This window comes from Sus scrofa, chromosome 7, assembly GCF_054392235.1.
Source record: "Sus scrofa isolate SSC_HxYL_T2T_F1_AM1 chromosome 7, Sscrofa_HxYL_maternal_Yorkshire_Landrace_v2.0, whole genome shotgun sequence".
Taxonomy (NCBI): Eukaryota; Metazoa; Chordata; class Mammalia; order Artiodactyla; family Suidae; genus Sus; species Sus scrofa.
This window is the reverse complement of record NC_139389.1, coordinates 112,457,632-112,473,706: the sequence shown is the minus strand read 5'-3', so window position 1 is coordinate 112,473,706 and position 16,075 is coordinate 112,457,632. Positions and strand designations below refer to the sequence as shown.

The window sequence follows — 16,075 nt, the reverse complement described above, 5'->3', positions numbered from 1 at the left end:
GTCGAGTCCTCATTACCTATATTCAAATATACAAACACATAAACACATACACACACAGGTAAAGTTCTCACTTACAGTTGGTACTAAAAGCCCACAGAAGGTCAGTTTCCCGTGATCACCAACACCCCTCGTGCAGCTCAGGGTCATGACATGGCGTTCTGGCTCCAAATGCAGTGGGGTGAAACAGGTCCCCATTCACCCAGTCTCCAGAACTGTTCCCCCTGATAAGCTATCTGCTCTCTTAACTGTTCTTTACCACCACTGTTTTTGGAGCCCACACTCCCCAGCAGAATTCACCATCCTCTTCATTGCCATGTGGCCTTTGCCGTCAAAGAAAATAGAAATTCTTTGTGTCCCATCTTCAGGGAGGAGCTGAGAACTGGCTGCTGGGAGGGGATCTGGATTGATGGGGAAAGAAGACCTTCTGAACCAAAATAAAAAATGGGACTGGGGTATCCGGAGATACAGAGCCTGAGAACGAATTCGGATCCACTGTAAACTAGCTGTGCGACTTCAGACATGTCAGTGAATCTCTAAGTTTTAGTCACTCCATCTTTGAAATGAGGACAATAATAATAACCTGCCCCAAAAGTTGTGATAAGAGTGAATGAGGGTCTCCATGTAGAGAAGCTGGCAGTGGTCCAGCACAGAGTTAGCACCCAATAAACATAGGCTTCACTTATTATTATTATTATTGTTATTATTGTTATTATTATTATTATTATCATTGTTACTTGTGAAGTAGCATAGTGCCAGGGTTAGGACTGGTGCTGAATTAGACTGTCTGGGTTCAAATCCCAGCTCCTCCATTTATTAGCTATGCAATCTTGGCCAAGATTCTTTGTAACTCTGTGCCTCATCCATAACATGGAAATCAATTTGTCTTGCCCATAAACTTGTGAGTTGAAATCAAGTAGGCCAAGTAAAAAGCTTGGCATGGTGCCCAGCAGGTAGAAAGCTTTCAATATATATAAATCATTATTATCATTATTCATAGTACTACTACCATTACTACCAGAATAACTTCCTTAAGGTGTGCATCTGGAATAAGAGATGAAGAAGGCTTCTTTTTGAAGACCCCTACCACCTTGATCCTCCTACACCTGCCTTGCTTCCTTGCAAGGCACACACTGACATCTGTCTCCAAGCCTGCCTGGAGTTTCTTGCCCCATATGCACACACATCATAGTAAGAAGGGGGAGATCTGGTTCCTGGGCTCAGAGACATTGCACTTCTCTCAAAGGAGTGTGTGCACTGGGGCTAGAGATGTACGAATGCATTCATTCTCTCTTCTCCTACTATCTCAGCACTCGCTCTCAGATTCCTCATTTCTAAGGGCGGGTGAGGAACAGAGAACTGAAGGCAAATGGTTTGCGACCCTCCATGAGATCTGCCATCCCAAGTCCACCCACATGTGACAGGATCATCCGATCTTATTTCCAACACAGGAAGGCCTCCAGAAATAAAATGGAACTCAAATTCATCAGTGTGAAGACTTGCCTAATTTCTTACTTAATGCTCAATAAACACCTCCAAGCCCTTCCAGACCGATCTATTTCTGTGCCCGTGCTCAGGCGTTTGTCCCACAGCCATATACATTTCACCTTTGCAGTGAATACTCATACTGATTCCCATCCAGATATGTGACATCAAAAGAGGAAACCCCTTAGCTCAAAGAAAACAGGTTCAGTGTGAAAATTCTAAGTCTCTGATGCTCACTTGTTTCTGTGACAAGCCAGAGAGGTACGTTCACAAATCCATCAATTCCACAAACATTTCCTGAACATCTCCTCTGGGCCAATCAGTCCTGTGCTGATTGGCTGGGATATCAACATTATTAATGTGAGTTCCTGGCTTCAAGGAGCTCGCAGTCTGTCTAGCGGGAGAACTAGGCATACATTAGTAATGATAATACAATGTGACAGTGAAACAATGAGAGGAGTGGGGTGCCCAGGGCATCATGAGCACAGCCTCAGGGCATGTGTGTGTGCTCCTCGGACGGCATGTTTGCAGTGCAGCTTCCCTGACCAGGCAGGATGGTTAGCAAAGGAGGTCAGCATAGGACAACTGGGAGAGCACATTCCAGGCAGCAAAAAGGACATGAACGGTGGTGCGAAGAAGCAGAGCATGGTGGGGGTGGGGGGGCAGAAAGTTCAAGGTGGGGTACAGTGCAAGCTGAGGCTGGACAACCGGACAGGAGCCAGACCGTGGAGAGCCTCGCAGGCTAAGGAACAGGGACATCATCCCACAGGCAATGACAGGCCAGGAGGGTTTCAAACAAGAGGCGGGCTGGTTGTCTCTGCATCTCAAGATCACTCTGGGGGCTCCTGGACAAGGTAATTTTGAGGTGACTGGTGGAAAGACCAGTTACAAGGCAGTAGCAGGTGCCCATATAAGAGAGAACTTGAGCCTGATACCTGACCTATTCTCATTTCTCTGTTTAAATATCTTTAGTCATCAAAGCACTCACCACTCACTTACTAGAATTACTGAGCCCATCCTACTTCATACTGACCCAAACCCCACTGAAGAAACGTTCCACACTCCACAAGGCCAAAGGTATCTCTGAACCGGGCTAAGCTGCAAAGGCTGCAACAGCGCAGTTTCCCTACCAGCCTCTTGGTCCTGGCCATGGACAAGCAGACGGAAGTGACAGCTCCCGTCTGGATCTATGCGCCTCCAAGTGAGTGTAATTCAGCACCGGAGCCAAAGCCGATGACATGCATTAGTTATTACTGTAAGACGGCAATTCAGTGATAAAATACAATATTGTCACTTTCAATATGTACTAAAAGTGATTTACCAGAGCTCATGGGGAACAACTTAGACAACTATCTGATTACAATACACGGGATAAATCACCCTCATTTGAGGGTTAAATTATCCCATCTGACAACTCTAGATCAATTTGACAGTTAAAATCAGTGTCCCCATCTTCCCTCCTCAAATTATAGAGTTTGTCCTGGTTCACGTGGCTGAAAAATCAAAACAGCACATGACCCTCTCCTTTTCCTCCCATAGCAACTTCCCATCCTTCCTCCAGGGTCCAGCTGAAGCCCCAAGTCCTCCGTGAAGTTATCTCTAAACACTAATGCACTCTAGAGGGTATCGGCCTTCAGGGTAAATATCAGTCATCAGACAGAAAGTAAGGTCTAGAATGAATGCTTCCATGAGAGATAGTCTCCAAGTAAGGCTGCTGTGATGGTTAGTTTTATGTATCACCTGGGCTTGAGGGATGCCCGGACAGCTGGTAGAACATTATTTCTGGGTGTGTCTATGAGGGTATTTCCAGAAGAGATTAACATTGGATTCAGTATATTTCTGGGTATGTCTATGAGGGTATTTCCAGAAAAGATTAACATTGGATTCAGTAGACTGAGTAAAGAGAACCCAGTGTGGGTGAGTCTCATCCAGTCCACTGAAGGCCTGGATATAACAAAGAGGTAGTAGAAGGACAAATCCACTCTCTCTGCTTGAGCTGAGACCTTCATCTTCTCCTGCCCTTGGACCACCCACTGGTTTTAGGGTTGTCAGACTCAAATCAGGACTTCCACTATCAGCCCTGCCCCCACCCCCACCCCCACCCCCACCCCCAATTCTCAGGGCTTCAGCCTCAGACTGAACTACACAACCAGCTTTCCTGGTTCTCCAGCTTGTTGATGGCAGACTGTGGGGCTTCTCAGCTGTTATAACCACATGAGCTAAGAAATATAGACATATATTCCTACTGGTTCTATTTCTCTGGAGAACCCTAATACAGCTGCCAATAATTCCTCCTCTTCCAACATACACATTCCACTCTGCCCAGTAAGACTTGGAGTCTGATTCCCCTCCCCTTGAATCTGGAGTGGCCATGAAATCTGCTTTATCTATAGAAGTGAAAGTGTTCTAACTGTAGGCCTAAGGTTTAAAAAGGCAGGGTGCTTTAGCTTGCCATATGAGAAGCCTGAGCTAGACTACTGATAATAAGAAGTAGGGGAAGGAGGACCAGAGCCTTCCTGGACATCCTTTGTTGGAGCTAAGTTCAACTTCCAGCTAAATGCAACCGCATGAGACATCAGGCTGATATTATGTGCAGCATAACTGGGTGTGGTTCACCCCGACAACCCAAAAAACCATGAGAAATAATAAATCGTAATTGTTTCAAGCCACCAGTCTTCGTGATAGTTCATCATTAAAACAGCAAAGACTGAAACTGTCTTTTCTCCCCAACCAGACTAAAAGATCCTCCTGAATATATTATAATAACTGGGAAAAAGGAGGTATTTCTCACACAATGGGCATTTTATATACATGTCATTTAATCCACATGAGAGTTATACAAGCTAAGTAGTTCTAGCCCCGTTGGGAAAATGGGAAACAGGCTTAGAGAGGTTAGTTTACTTGCCCCAAGTTACAGAGCCAGTCCTTAAGGCTGTCTGTCTCCAAGGTTTGGGTGTTGAACCACTCTTCTATGCTGGGATTTATGGTTCAGAACTAAGTGGGTAGACATCTGAAAATTATGTGTTTCTTGGGAACTTCATCGTGGCTCAATGGTAACGAACCTGACTAGTGTCCATAAGCATCCATGAGGATATGGGTTCAATCCCTGGCCTTGCTCACTGGGTTAAGGATCCAGCATTGTCAGGAGCCGTGGTGTAGCTCTCAGATGTGGCTCGGATCCCATGTTGTTGTGGCTGTGGTGTAAGCCAGCAGCTATAGCCCTGATGCAACCCCTAGCCTGGGAACTTCTGTATGCCATGGGTGCAGCCCTAGAAAGACAAAAAAAAAAAAAAATCACGTTTATTAAAGCACATGGCAAAGTAAGATGCTTCCGCTTTAGAGTCAGACAGCACTGGAACCAAATCTCATCTCCAGCATATCAGCCTAGCCTTGCTCTCCAATCCCATCCTTGGCATGGCAATATTTTGGTATTAATTTAAAAAGTAGGACTCCCCTATTGTACAGCATGATATTTTCTATTCTGGTGACTATGTGGTTTTCACCATTTTCTCCTTACTCTTCTCTTCTTTGATGCTGTGATTTGTTCTCTACTTACATTAAAACTGTTGTTAACAGTTGTTCTGTTTAACAGTGCGCCCTTGGACAAACTGCTGACCTTCCCTGATATTTATTGTTCTGTAGCCTATGACTCCTTCTTTTGCAGGGTCATGTGGAGAAATAGATAAAGCAGTTACACAGCTAAAGCCCCTGGCACATAGCAGGCACTTAATAAACTGGGTTGGTGTTGGTGTCAGTTTTAATATTATTAGGCTCCATTGCTGATTCTGAGCCCATCAGGTTGAAGCCACCTATTTCACTAGGAAGTAAAACATCCCAAGAATTGCCCAAATATTTTTGGCAGCCACCTTGGCCATTTTAGAAGGCAGAGAGTAAAGATAAAACTTTTCCTCGTGATGACAGAATGTATAAGTTCCAGGTCAAGAGGTCAGGACAGAGTTCTTTGCCCATGATGCCCTCGAAGTCATACACACAACTCCTGGATGTCAACAAAAAGCCTGTACTGAGGCCTCACTGCAGCCACGTTCCATCCACTACCATGTTACATACTTTGCTGCCACCCCTTAGCTTGATCCTACCACTCCCAGAAAAAGCATAGATCTGAAAAGGATGAGCCAATGACCTCAAGTACTGTAGTGGATGCTATTGGTGCATCTTCCAGATCCCTTTACCTGGCAGGTCCACCTGTCTCCCAACTGCTGCAGGTGTTGGCTGTAACTGGATCACACCTGCATCCTTCTTGGAGAATTGTTATTAGCCAATGGGAACCACCATACCTGGAAATGCCTGGGAGGCTCTATCCAAGGCCAGTGACCAAATGACTCAGGGGAATACCAGCTAAGTCCCCTTGGCTCAATGTAGAACAAGCTCAGACACTGGAGCTCCCCCATGGGGTCGCGGTGAGGCTAGGCTTCAGCTATAACACATCTTAGATTAGCTTCTTTCCCTGCCCTATCCTGCCTCCCTCATTTCTTTACAGGTTTCTCCCAAGAGCACTCCCTCAATAAATCATATACACAAGAACCCCATCTTGGTCTCTGCTTCTAAGAAGCCTGACACAAGCTAATCACTTTGACACTTTCAAGCAAAGATAGAAAAAAAAAATGGCTTCCATACTCTTGAGAAGTTTCTTGCCTCCCTATCAGAGATTTTGGTATAAATAATATGTTAAAAGCCAAAAAGTGGCCAAGCAAAGCAAAGGAGAGACTTCCTGTGACAATTTGTGTGTTAGATAACCACAGCAGGCCACTCTGCTGATTTCCCACCACTCTGAAGAGTAACAGCCAACAGAGGAAATCACTTCCAAATGAAACTATAGGGGATGCAGTTCAAGAGAAGGGGAGGCAGAATTAATATTGGCTGGCGGTACCAGGAAACCACAGGCTTGCTCTATGGAGTCTGCAGAATTGTGATTAAGAGCACAGGCTCCAAAGTCAGACCCTGTGGGTTTAAATCCTCACTCTACCGCTTACTAGCAGGGTGACCTTGGGCAAGGTTCTTAACATTTCTGACCTTAGTTTCCTCATATAACTATGAGAATAATAATGATGTATCTTTCTAGAGCATCATTGTAAAGGTGTCTGGCACAGAGCAAGAAGTGCCCGTGATACTAGCTATTCTCTTGGGCCATATAGGCTACGTTATTCCACAGAGAAAACACCCCCAAAATCTCAGTGCCTCAATACACTGAAAGTTATTCTTTCTCATGCTACACTGGCCAAAGGAAGGGAGGTCAGGCACAACAAACAACCACCATCCCAAATGTTAAGATAACTGTGCCAGGAGTTCCCATTACAGCGCAGCAAAAATGAATCCAACTAGGAACCATGAGGTTGCAAGTTCGATCCCTGGCCTTGCTCTATGGGTTAAGTATCCAGTGTCACTGTGAGCTGTGGTGTAGGTCGCAGATGCAGCTCGGATCTGGCATTACTGTGCCTCTGGCATAGGCCAGCAGCTACAGCTCCAATTAGAACCTCCTAGCCTGGGAACCTCCATATGCCATGGGTATGGCCCAAAAAGACAAAAAAAAAAAAAAAAAAAAAAAAAAAAAAAGACTGTGCCAAAAAGTCACATATCAGCAATTAAATGCTCTGATCCAGAAGTTACAAAGTTACATACCTTGTTTTGACCCACAGCTCATTGGCTGGACTTAGTCATGTGGCCCCACACTACAACCAAGGATCTGGGAGGTGTCATCCTACTAAGACCCAAATGCAAAGAGAACTGGCCATCTGTGAGCAACACTGATGTCCTATCTCCCTGCACTCAGCCATTACAAACCTTTCCATTTAAATCTCAAGACTGCCCTAGGATGTAGAGATTAAATTAGCACTAATATCAAATTTAAAAATTAAGGAATAGAGGGGTTAAGCCACTTGCTTAAGGCCACACCACTAGAAATTATAAGGATCATTTCTCCACTGGAAGTGAAATCATAGGCACAAAGAATCTCAGAGTTGGAAAAGGATATTTGAGGTCCATGAAATCCAGCCTCTCACCCAATGCGGCCATTTGTTCTAGAAGTAAATCACAGAAGCATGAAAGTAGGGTCATCCCTTAGAAAATGCAACCTGGCAGCCACCCTTGCCCCAAGCTTGGACGAGGGAACCCTAAGAGCAATGGTTCTGGTGGACTTGGATCTTACACACGTACATGGAGGGCCATTGTAGGGGGCTCCCCCAATACTAGATGGGGTGCTCCGAGGCTGTGTCCTTCTAGGAACTGCCATGCCATCACTCTGAATTGTAAAATCCCACAGAATGGGCACTAATGATGGACACAAAATCATAATAAGGCCAGGCTTTACACGAATTGTCTCAAATCCTCCCAGTAACTTTATGACCAAGTGTTATCATCCTCATTTTACTGATCAAGACCCTGAGATAAGAGATTCAATTTACTTCCAAAGGTGCTACGGTTAATCAGGGGCAGGACAGGGGTTCCAACACAAGTGGTTCTGATCCAATGACTGAGCTGCAGCAAGCGGGGGGGGGGGGACAGGACACCTCCTTTTTTCTGTGGTCTGGCGCCACTGCTCAGAAAACACTAAATCCGAAAAAGAAAGAAAGAAAGAGAGAGAGAGAGAAAGAAAGAAAAAGAAAAGAAACATCAATGACCAGTTAATTTCAGTCACTCATTATGGACATGCTTAGTGTCATAAGGCCATGTATTGAGTTGAGAGAAAAATTTCCAAGTTGTTGAGTATCCAAGAGCTTACAGACAGGGAGGGAAAAGCAGAAACTGATATTAAATTTTCTACCATGGGCTGAGCTGGTGCTAGTTTTTACATAACATTATTTCAATCAATTTCTACAAGTTTGTCATTAAGTAGCTATTTCTATTATCCCCATTTACAGATTAGGAAATCTAGAGTTGATTAAATTAAGACAAACTGTCCAGGGTGTTCCCATCATGGCTTAGTGGTAATGAACCCAGCTAATATCCATGAAGACGTGGGTTCAATCCCTGGCCTCATGAAGTGGGTTAAGGATCTGGCATTGCCGTGAACTGCAGTATAGGTTGCAAATGCAGCTCAGATCCAGGATTGCTGTGGCTGTGGCTGTGGTTGGCAGCTGCAGCTTTGATTCAGTCCCTAGCCTGGGAACTTCCATATGCTACAGGTGCGTCCCTAAAAAGCCACCAAAAAAAAAAAAAATTGTCCCAAGGCAAGTAGTGAAAGCTTTCCCCAAGCTGCCTTCCCGGGGTCCAGGGAGGGAACCCACTGACAAGCTGCACTCATGCCAGGAGGCCCTGACTTCCCTTCTAGTAGCCCTTACCTAATATGCCTCAAGACTGTCCAGTGGAGTTTAATCCTGACAAACTCTGGCCTCTTTTTATTCATCCTTACAGAGACACTGCCAGAAATTCACATCTTTCAGTTAAGGAGGTTTCTCTTCATCAACTGAAACCTCAAGACTTTTCTCTTGACTTGAATCCAACATTCCAACTCAGCCCTCCTGACATGAGGTGCTCCCACCCACATAGCTCTCCGTATGCTGACACCCAACCAATACCATCTGTAGGACCAGAGATGCTCTGGGTCTCTCTGCTCTAAATAAGAACCCTGACTCAGGAGTGAAAAAACTACAGGACCACTGAAAAAGCCAGTTTATGTGCTATGGTCTCTTCAGCCTTCCTTCCTGTTCTCCATGCCACTGAGCCACTTTGGGGGACCACTGAGACTAGAGAACACCTACGGACTGGTGAGAAGGAGAGTAAGTGGGCCTTGTGGATGCTGCTAGCCCTGGAGAGAAAACACTGTCTGAAGGAGCTAAGATGTAAGTTATCACCTGAAAAGTTTCCAGCGCAGGCTGTCATCACCTTTCTCTGGGGTGAACTGAAATTCCTTGAGGATTCACTCGTTACCCTCACTCATTCCATCTTTCTACCAGCTGGCCTGACATAATCAGCATGACTTCTTTTTCTGGGCCCAGCGACTGCTCCGGGAAGAAAAAAGCAACTTAGCAGGGTCAATAAAAGAAAAGCCCAGGAGATTATTCAGGAGAGGAGCTCTTCTAACACCCCACCTCCTACTCCCAGACCGAAGCTAAGCAGAGTGTGGTTTGGAGCTGCTGCATTAATCCTGTGGCCCTAAGACAAGAGGAGAACAGAACGAAGTTTGAAAGATGAGAACATGAAACCTGGCAATGTCACATGAGACTCTGCATCAAGCTGTATCTCAATCCAGAACAAGCCCTATAAACTCTCCTTATGGACTCCCCCCAAATTTTTTTGTGGCTTAAAACAATTTGAGTTAGCCCATTCATTTACAATCCAAACTGTCTTGATAGAGCATCATATGTAAAGAGGTCTCCGGGTCTCAATGTCTAGCTAAAATAGTAGGGGCTGGGGTCCACCTGCCAAAGAATCTCCCTCCATCTATGTGCCACTTTATCACCTTTCAGCCTTTTTTTTGGGGGGGGGTCTTTTTAGGGCTGTACCCATGGCATGTGGAAATTCCCAGGCTAGGGTTCAAATCAGAGCTGCAGCTCCTGGCCTATGCAATAGCCACAGCAACACCAGATTTGAGCCATGTCTGCAACCCACATGATTCACAGCAGCACCCAATCCTTTAACCCACTGAGCAAGGCCAGGGATTGAAACTTCATCCTCATGGATACTCATCAGGTTCATTACTGCTGAGCCACAATGGGAACTCTGCCTTTCAGCCTCTTGACCAAAATTGGCTCTGGGAAAATCGAGAAGCAAGCCCAAATCATCCTATTGGAACCTTGGCCTCCTTAGGTGGAGGACATCTCGGGGGCCAAATGTTTTTTTCTGTTTTTGTTTTTGTTTTTGTTTTTTTGTCTTTTTTGTCTTTGTTGTTGTTGTTGTTGTTGCTATTTCTTGGGCCGCTCCCGCGGCATATGGAGGTTCCCAGGCTAGGGGGTCTAATCGGAGCTGTAGCCACCAGCCTATGCCAGGGCCACAGCAACACAGGATCCAAGCCGCGTCTGCAACCTACACCACAGCTCACGGCAACGCCAGATCGTTAACCCACTGAGCAAGGGCAGGGACCGAACCCGCAACCTCATGGTTCCTAGTCGGATTCGTTAACCACTGCGCCACGAGGGGAACTCCAAGGGGCCAAATGTTTGACTGCTAAATTGATATCGAGAGGTTAGAGACTTGTCCCTTTGCAGGAATAGCTAAATTTGATAAGTGGGAGAGAATGATGTTCAATTCAAAGGAAGGGAAAAGGCCCAATGAGGGAAAAGGTGAGTCTACAACCAGTGGAAATGTTCAGATATGTGTACATCCCTTTACTTTCTGTTCTCATAGTATCTTGTACATAGTGACTTTAAGGCAAAGCACTTAATCACCTTGTGTCCCAGTTTCCTCACCTGTTAAACAGGTTCAAGACTCTCATAGAGTTGTCATGACAATGCAATGCCTCAATCACATAGAGCATATAGAATGGTACCCGGCATAGGGTAAGTACCATCTATGTTAGCTCCTGTTCTCATTATTCTTAGGATGGACATTACCATCCAGATTGTATACTTCTGGGCAGTAGATGATATGACTCACTTTTCCTTACGGCAATCAGCCCAATGCCCAGCTCCAGAAGTATTTATTGAATGGCCCTTGGCAGGGGTGCTGTAAAGAGATTCACGTATGTATGTTTTATACCATGGTATTGTGAATGGACCTCTAATAGTGGAATTTCAAGCTCCAAAGTAGCAAATTGTGGGAGAGATTCTTGGGCAAGTCATCCATCCTTATGGGAATAGTTTCTATTAAAAGCTGAGAAATAAACAAGTCAGTTGGGACAGCCATTCAAGAACAGCTCTCAGCCTGAGATGGAATCCCCACTTCACTCCACCAGAAACCTCCATGACTTTGGTTTAATGTGTTTCTTCATTCCTCCAGCTCACAGAGGGGAGACCCACCAGGAATTCTTCCTGCCTTGAGAACTGTCACACTCATGAGAATCTTCTGATGCTTGTCTTGCAGCATCCTAAAATCAGCTCCTCAGAGGCCCCTACAAAACAGGCTTGTTTTTCAGTCCCCCAGCTGCCATCAAACCAGTAGAGAGTTGTGAGCTGTCAGCCTAGGTGTTTCTGTTTTCAGAGGGAAAGAACCTCGAACAAAGATACTGTAAAAGAAAATCCGTTGGAAGGCAAATGAGGGGAGGGAGGCAGATGTGATGGAGAAGGAGATCCCCCACCAAAGAAAGAAAGCATTTTCCTGTGCTGATTTTCTCTTGCATGTGGACTATTAGTCCATACAGTGTTAACAGTTCCTTCTATTATCTTCTCATTCTGACATATGCTTGGGAGATCAGAAATATCATCAGGTAATTCAACTGGGTAAGCAAATTGCCTCTTCTCCCTGCCTAGCTGTTAGGTGGGCACTTCTAGCATTGCACAGGCTTAGATGGGATTTCCTAGAGGCCATCTAAATGAGGATGGAGAAATGAAAGCTCAGAGGACTAGGAGAGGGTATAGCATCTCCCTGAAGACATCAGAAGACTTGGGCATGGTCTTCCCTGCAGAGACAAGCACTTTGGCTGACACCTCCTTGTTCAATACCTCCATAAAATGAGGGAAAATTGACTTCAGACATGTGGTAGGTTGGAGGCAAGAGGACCTAGTTCTTTGCACAAATATTCCTAAAAATATCGACCCATGTTTATCTTAAAATCAGGAGAGGTGTGGGAACTCAGAGCAAACGTTTCACTAAATTCTACACATCTGGTTACCTCATTCCTCATTCATTCAACAACCATTAGTTGAATACTCTTTATGCCATGCACAGTGAGGCAGCAATTATAAGAGTTCAGTGAGGGATGAGGCCTCATTGGAACACTGGGGATGAATAGGATGGTGTGGGTTTAAGAGGGATTTGGATATAAAATCAATAGGATTTTGTTGACTGATGGGAAGTGTAAAGGCAGTGCAGAGAGGCTAAGCAGCAGAAATAAGAGAGGCAACGATGTAGAAGCTAGGATGAGCCCCATGCGTAACCGGGTGTGGTGTGGCAGCATTCACAGAGGAACAGAGCCCAGATGGAGGGCGCTCAGAGGATGATGGTAGCGTGGAGCTCAAAGAGTCAATGCCCGGGACTCCTGATGCTCATCTGAATCCTAGTTGTAATTTTATCAACCGTCACTTCTGCAGCCCTTTGCACCTGCTAAATCTAATTTGACTCAAACATGGGCAGAAATGGCCTTCCAAAGCATAACTTGGTTTTACCTACTAGAAAAACAATGTAAAATGTAAAATAATTCTATTCAAGGAAGGAAGAGAAGAGACACTCTTGCTAGCAGTCAGGTGTGCTGTTGCTTACTTTCTTATTTAATCCTCACCCACCTGGAAGGAACTCTCACCCCTACTTTACAGATAAGGCTCAGAAATCAAAGTAACTTGTAAAAAAGGTTAAATGAGGAATGGTAGGTGCAGGGCCCAGACCAAGCTCATGTCTCCTGATTCCTCCAAAGACAGTATTCTTTCTTATTACCCATGCGGCTACTCTGAGAAAGAAAAGAGCATAGGAGCTCAATGTTTTTATGGGCTAAACACTGAGCTCACTACTCATGACTTCAGTACAACCCCCAGATGCATAAACTCCTTGAGCAAACCTAGGCATTGGTTAGTAGAGGGTTGGTGAAACAATAAATACTGTATTCTCCAGGACCATTCAACAGGCTTCCAATCCCTGAGACCCTCTCTTGGTCTCCTTACATCCTGCTTTATCCCTGAGCAGTTGGCAGCCTTTAAGACCCAACATAAATGGAAGGGGTGGCCAGGAACAAACATTAATGGGCACTTAGTTTATAGGGTTTGTGCAGCCCCAGAGCAGAGATGGGGAATCATGGGAGCAACCAGGGGAAGGACGCCACCCCACTTGCACTGATATGACTCACTTTACTAGGTATATTTATTTCTGCCTCATTATTCTACGATGCCTGACCTATCCCAGAGCCCAAGAGGAAGCTATCAAACTGCAACAGGGTGGTTCCAGAGTTAGACAGCACTGGTAAGAAGTCACACCTGGCAAAAGCAGGGTTGCAGAGCTGGTATCCTAAATCCTGACCCAGACCCACCCACCCCTAGTTGCCACCACTCTTCATGATGCATTCCCGCTCCCCTTCACTCTCTAAATCCTCTGTTAGGGATGCTGGTAAGCTGCCAAGCATCCATCCCTCCTTCTCCCACTCTGATATTCCTCTGAGGAACTTGCCTCTCTGTTAATTTCACCCATGTGCTCTAGGGGAAGGTGCTGAAGGGCTCATTACCCATATTCCCTTGGCCACTGCTGGGTTTAATGAGAAAAAGGGAGCTCAGGAACTGTGTGGGACCAGGAGGGAAGGGGCCCTACTGCTGCTGGGTGGGAGGGTCCAGAGGGCAATGGGAGATGCTGGGGGTAAAGCCAACACAGCAGGAGACAAGCACAGACTGAAAAAATCCAGACCTTGTGAAATTATTTGATCTTCTCAAATATACGAGCCAATAAACTCTCCCGTCTGGTTAAGCCACTTTGGACTGAGCTTCTTGGTCATCTGTTCAAGACTCACCTTACTTTCTACTCCTCAATGGGCCCTCCCTAGGCAAACTTTGCAACCCTTAAGGTGTCTTATAAAAAGGTATTTTCTGAATGGGCCTTTTCTTACAATGTGTCATGGTGTTGAAACAAACCCATACTTCAAAGTAAACAGTTTTAATTATGATTCATCAGCTCACTAGCTGTGCAACTTTAGGCAAGGTGCTTAAAACTGAGTCTCAATTTCCTCATTTGTTAAATGGGATCAAACTTCCCTCCTGAGAGACATAAATGAGACAATGGAAGAGAACCTGCTATGTAGGTAGCAGAGTGAATTTCTTGGGGGAAAGAGAACCCCGAAGTTGACTTCCAATTACAGCAGGATTCTACACCCTACACAGAGCAGAGGTTAAGTCAGTATTTCTGCAACCTACTGAATAAAGGTACCCCTCTCCCAGCTCCAGGTCAGCACCTGGGAATATTAGCTGAGATAAGGCGACCCAGAATGTAAAGCATCTGTCCACCACCCCACTTGGCTCCCAGCCAGGCTCCCAGCCTCTGCAGTTGCAGGAATTCATCAGCATACCCGGAATCCCCCTCCCAGTCTGCAGCACTCACTCTCAAGGCAATTCAAGCTCTAGGCAGCCAGTGCTGTTTTTATGTAAACTGCAGCCGGTGTCAAACATTCTGAGCAGAGGAGGAAGTGATCAGCGATAATAGAATATTTTAGCATCTGAGAAAATAATAGAATATTATATTATGCAGGATGGAAAGGGAGACCATGCTTTTCCTGTTTTCAGTTTCAAACACGGGGAGAAAAAGTAAGCAAAGAACGCTGTGGCTAAAAGAGCAACCTTGCCTAAGGAATGGAGAAGGACCACGCACTTATCTGCTTTATGACCTTCAAAGAGCAAATGTTTAACCAGCCCTCTGTGTATGACTCCATCACCTGTGCAACTGCCACCTGCCCTTTGCTAGTTTTACCTCATGAGACTCAGAGAGAGCAGGGCTGAGCACCTGTGTACTTCCCTCCATGTTTGCAGTATCGGGTATGAGGTTGGTGGAAAAGGAAGTAGAAATAAGGGCTTAAATTAAAAATTACAGTTCCTCTTACATTTCAGTCATGTCAGTGCAGAACCACAGAAGATCAACCTTTGGATGAAAGCTTATCTTTTGTCATTTTTATCTCTAATGATGCTAATCTGCATTAAGTCTGTCTTTAAAACCTGTCTGGAATTCTCCTAGGACCGGGTGGTTAAGAAATGAGACAGAGGAAGAGAGACAAATAGATGGATAGATAGATAGACAGACAGACAGATTAACACTGTCCAATGTTTCTAATTGAGTATATTATTCTACTTCAATAGAACTCATCTCTTCATAATTTGCCCACCTATTAACATTAGCCTTTCTTATTATTTCACCTTGACATTCTAAGGAGAAGAAGCATATGAATCTGAGCTCACCCAAAAAGTACACATTTGGGTGCTAATATTTAATCAACATGCATTCATTGAGTATCCACTCTGATCCACACACCGAATTGAATGAGGCACAGTCCTTCATTCCCTGAAGCCAATCACAATCACCCTAATAATTATCTCCAGGGTTATATTATGATTTCAAACCCCAGAGCAGTAGAACATTTACCTTCCCCATTGTGATTTCCCGTTCCCTCACTCCCAGCTCTTGCTGGACATTCCTGTGCCCCCAAGAAAGCCAACCCAGGTGCCTCTGGAAATTGGGAGATTGCAGACAACATCTGGTGCACCAAGGGAATGTGTTTGTCTCAGCCCTGCTCAAAATAGTATCTGACAAGCCTGAATCACACAAGTTCTGAAAAACTCACAAGAAATAACCTAAGAAATCTATAGCTGCCTCCTCCAATTTCACTCCCTGTCTGGCTGCTTATTGACTCCTGCAGCCTGTATTGACAGCGTGCAACCCTGCTTCTGTCTGCCTGCTCCCATGCAGTGGTAACTAAGAGAGCAGAAGAAAAAAAAAAAAAAAAAAAAAGGAAAGAAAGAAAAAGAAAAACAGGGAAGATCACAGCTATAACTCATTCCCAAGACCCTGTCCTGGAGCCAGG

General features: G+C 45.1%; 1 protein-coding gene across 43 annotated transcripts in view; it reads right to left on the bottom strand.

Annotated features, from left to right (window-relative positions):
• The window catches only part of NRXN3 (neurexin 3), a 1,642,123-nt gene that overhangs the window by 1,389,366 nt on the left and 236,682 nt on the right, over nucleotides 1-16,075 (bottom strand). The window lies entirely within an intron of this gene.